Below are 4360 nucleotides of genomic sequence, written 5' to 3' on the forward strand. Positions count from 1 at the left end.
TTTCTTTTCCTCCGCTTATTAATATGCTTAAATTCGGCGGGTAGTCTCACCTGCTCTGAGGTCGATCGATAAAATCATTATATATATATATATATATATATATATATATAAATATATATATAAAACGTAGACGTGAATTTCGAAACGGTTCAGCGTTTATATTTAAAACCGCTATATCCACCACTCGTTACGCGGCCGCAAACGATCAGACGTCGGACACCTTTTCTTCTTATCGAGAAAATAACGGACACGACGATCGTCAATTTTGCGCGGACCTGCGACATACGCGGGCGGTTTTAATTACGCTCGTCTCTCGCGCTTTTAAGCGAGCGCGACGCGACGAACCGGTGCGTCGAAAATCGACGTCGTTCGCAAACTCGGTCGCGTTCCTTAGAACGCGGCCGGAGTTTCGCTTTCGCGTTTTAAAACGTCGCGAGACCGGGTAGGAGAGAGATCGCGCGCTAAGCGCGAACGTGCTGTTGCTCCTCACTCCTTCCCGCGCTACACGTCCAACTCGCTCCGACGTTTCTCGCGCCTCGCGGGCGAAAAAACCGAGCAGTCTTTAAATTGGATACGACCCTCAGCCAGGAGTGGTCCGGGAACAGAATCCGAGGACCGCAATGTGCGTTCGAAATGTCGATGTTCATGTGTCCTGCAGTTCACAAGTTGACGCGCAATTAGCTGCGTTCTTCATCGACCCACGAGCCAAGTGATCCACCGTTTAGGGTAATCTTTTTTCGATCGGTTTAACGCTTTTCGTCTCCGAAAAAGAGTCGTCGGCGTTGTTATCGACACATACATTTTTTTTACGGAAGGCGAGGTATATACCTTTCGACGTAAAAAAAAAAAAAAAGTTCGATTTCGGGCCGGTCTATCCGACGGAACACTTCGCCGCGCGCCCTTTGTTCTTTATTATTCAGACGGTAGGCGCGCGCGCGTTCGCGTTCGGACGACCCGCGCCGGTTTAAAGTTTATATACACACCTCCTCGCGGGTCGCGGGTGGGTGTAAGTACTTTTCGGTGCTCCGGGCGAATATCGTTTGACACCTTGTCGACGGCGAGCGCGAAACTAGGTTTCGCGCTTCGAGTTCCGTCTAGGTACCCGGAATTTTGTCGGCGCTCCTCCTACTCCTACTCCTCTCTCCCCTTTTTTACGGTGGTCGAGTGGTCGTCGTAGTCGTCGAATTTAATCGCGGCCGACTTAAAGATCGACGCGAGATATTTTCGACCGAGCGTCAGCGACAAAAATTCGTTCGACTAAATAAAGACAAACTGTGTAATTTTTATTATCACTTTAATGATCCTTCCGCAGGTTCACCTACGGAAACCTTGTTACGACTTTTACTTCCTCTAAATGATCAAGTTTGGTCAACTTCCCGGACACATCGACGACGCCGAAACGCCATCGGCGTATCGGTCCGAAGACCTCACTAAATCATTCAATCGGTAGTAGCGACGGGCGGTGTGTACAAAGGGCAGGGACGTAATCAACGCGAGCTTATGACTCGCGCTTACTGGGAATTCCTCGTTCATGGGGAACAATTGCAAGCCCCAATCCCTAGCACGAAGGAGGTTCAGCGGGTTACCCGGGCCTCTCGGCCAGGGAGGACACGCTGATTCCTTCAGTGTAGCGCGCGTGCGGCCCAGAACATCTAAGGGCATCACAGACCTGTTATTGCTCAATCTCGTGCGGCTAGAAGCCGCCTGTCCCTCTAAGAAGAATTGTTTGTACGCAGACAGTAAAAACCGCGCGCGACAACGGGGCGAACCCCGAGCCGGCCGGCCTTTGAGATGTCTAAATACGCCTAGTTAGCAGGCTAGAGTCTCGTTCGTTATCGGAATTAACCAGACAAATCGCTCCACCAACTAAGAACGGCCATGCACCACCACCCACCGAATCAAGAAAGAGCTCTCAATCTGTCAATCCTTCCGGTGTCCGGGCCTGGTGAGGTTTCCCGTGTTGAGTCAAATTAAGCCGCAGGCTCCACTCCTGGTGGTGCCCTTCCGTCAATTCCTTTAAGTTTCAGCTTTGCAACCATACTTCCCCCGGAACCCAAAAGCTTTGGTTTCCCGGAAGCTGCCCGCCGAGTCATCGGAGGAACGTCGGCGGATCGCTAGCTGGCATAGTTTACAGTTAGAACTAGGGCGGTATCTGATCGCCTTCGAACCTCTAACTTTCGTTCTTGATCAATGAAAACGTTTTTGGCAAATGCTTTCGCTTCTGTCCGTCTTGCGACGATCCAAGAATTTCACCTCTAACGTCGCAATACGAATGCCCCCATCCGTTCCTATTAATCATTACCTCGGGGTTCCGAAAACCAACAAAATAGAACCGAGGTCCTATTCCATTATTCCATGCACACAGTATTCAGGCGAAGTTTTAGCCTGCTTTAAGCACTCTAATTTGTTCAAAGTAAACGTGCCGGCCCACCTCGACACTCAATGAAGAGCACCGCGGCAGGATTGAGTTGGACCGCCCGCGTGAACGGGCTAAGTCCACCGGCAGGACGTCTCGCGGCACGCCAGTTAACACCGCGGACGATGAACCGGCGGCGCGAGACACAAATTCGACTACGAGCTTTTTAACCGCAACAACTTTAATATACGCTATTGGAGCTGGAATTACCGCGGCTGCTGGCACCAGACTTGCCCTCCAATTGATCCTCGTTAAAGGGTTTAGAGTGTACTCATTCCGATTACGGGGCCTCGGATGAGTCCCGTATCGTTATTTTTCGTCACTACCTCCCCGTGCCGGGAGTGGGTAATTTGCGCGCCTGCTGCCCTCCTTGGATATGGTAGCCGTTTCTCAGGCTCCCTCTCCGGAATCGAACCCTGATTCCCCGTTACCCGTTACGACCATGGTAGGCGCAGAACCTACCATCGACAGTTGATAAGGCAGACATTTGAAAGATGCGTCGCCGGTGCGAGACCGTGCGATCAGCGTAAAGTTATTCAGAGTCACCAAGTTGAACGATGTCGGGCGCGAACCCGCCACCGATTGGTTTTGATCTAATAAAAGCACTCCTTCCGTCTCCGGTCGGACCTCTGTTTGCATGTATTAGCTCTAGAATTACCACAGTTATCCAAGTAATTGTGGGTACGATCTAAGGAACCATAACTGATTTAATGAGCCTTTCGCGGTTTCACCTTAATTTGGCTTGTACTGAAACATGCATGGCTTAATCTTTGAGACAAGCATATGACTACTGGCAGGATCAACCAGGGAGCTGTTCTACGTGTCGAGCGCGCCGCCGCCGCCGCCGCCACGGATGACGACGATCGGGCGCGGTACGACAACAAACAGTCTCTTTTTTAAAAATAATAATTACGCGCGCGAAACGCGTTTATTTTATTTTTAAATAGAAACAGACGCGACCACTTTGTGTGGCGGTGATAGCGTGCGAGTACGGAAATGAACCGTTCCCGACGCCACACTCGTTATTATTATTATTCGGACGCGATCCGTCCAATTTTTTTTTGTTGGTAATAAATATCGAGACGACGTGAGTGCGCGATCAAACAATCCGACTCGCGCGCGCATAATAAGCTTTAAAATGCGGCGCGCGTCGAACCGATGTGCCTCGGGCAACGAACGTCGATCGACGGAAATTTTCGGACATTCTCTCGATCACTCTTCGCTAGATTGAAAGCGACACGAGATTTCTCGAAAGAAACGTTCCGGATTCGCATATAAACTCGCTCGGTTAGATGAGAGTTATCGCAAATTTTTCGGAAGAAAAATATTATAGGGCGACCGCTTTCGAACCACGAAGTGCCAAATCTTACTTTAAAACACCCGCTAAGTTCGCGATCTAGCTGTATAAGGTGCGGAGCCTTAAAATGTTTTCGAACGCTCGAGCAATCGCTGCTACGAAGACGGGCCGATGGCAAACGAAAAACGGTCTACGTTCCCGTACCGATGAAGGAAACCAATTTTTCTTAAAAAATTGAACCCACGATACGAAAATGTTAAGCGAGCCAATTAATCGCGCCAAACGGTCGACTCGAAGGCGATCTAACGATCGAAAAAGCATTTTGCTCTGCGAAGGGAGAAGTGTCTATACGCACGACGCGGCGGTCGCGCTCGAGACCATCTCACCTATTATAGGTAACGGACCATTCCTTAGTCTTCCGAACGTTTCACGTGAAAACCCGAATATCGGCTGCGGCGGGCAAATAAAGTTCGGAGCGAAACTTTCGCTCGTGGTTACGTTCGATTTGGTTAAAGCGGGCACTTTTTCAAATATTTTTTTTTCTTTACTTACTTTTGTTAACTGACCGCCGGTTCCGGTTCCGACTTAAAAATAAATCGCCGTCCCCGGATTTTGTCGGACGATACTCTCCATCATTTTTAATTTCG

The 4360-nt window shown here is 49.6% G+C and overlaps 2 non-coding genes and 1 pseudogene across 2 annotated transcripts; all 3 read right to left on the reverse strand.

Moving 5' to 3' along the window:
- LOC132708492 (large subunit ribosomal RNA) overlaps positions 1 to 64 on the reverse strand; it is a 6560-nt pseudogene extending 6496 nt beyond the window's left edge.
- Positions 65 to 574: 510 nt separating this feature from the next.
- LOC132708493 (5.8S ribosomal RNA) lies at positions 575 to 729 on the reverse strand. Its single transcript, XR_009619974.1, has one exon. It is a non-coding gene; the product is annotated as a 5.8S ribosomal RNA (ribosomal RNA).
- A 566-nt stretch (positions 730 to 1295) lies between these two features.
- LOC132708497 (small subunit ribosomal RNA) lies at positions 1296 to 3226 on the reverse strand. The gene has a single exon (XR_009619977.1). It is a non-coding gene; the product is annotated as a small subunit ribosomal RNA (ribosomal RNA).
- Positions 3227 to 4360: the final 1134 nt, after the last annotated feature.

Source organism: Cylas formicarius, unplaced genomic scaffold (genome assembly GCF_029955315.1).
Source record: "Cylas formicarius isolate icCylForm1 unplaced genomic scaffold, icCylForm1.1 PGA_scaffold_127__1_contigs__length_45390, whole genome shotgun sequence".
NCBI classification, from domain to species: Eukaryota; Metazoa; Arthropoda; class Insecta; order Coleoptera; family Brentidae; genus Cylas; species Cylas formicarius.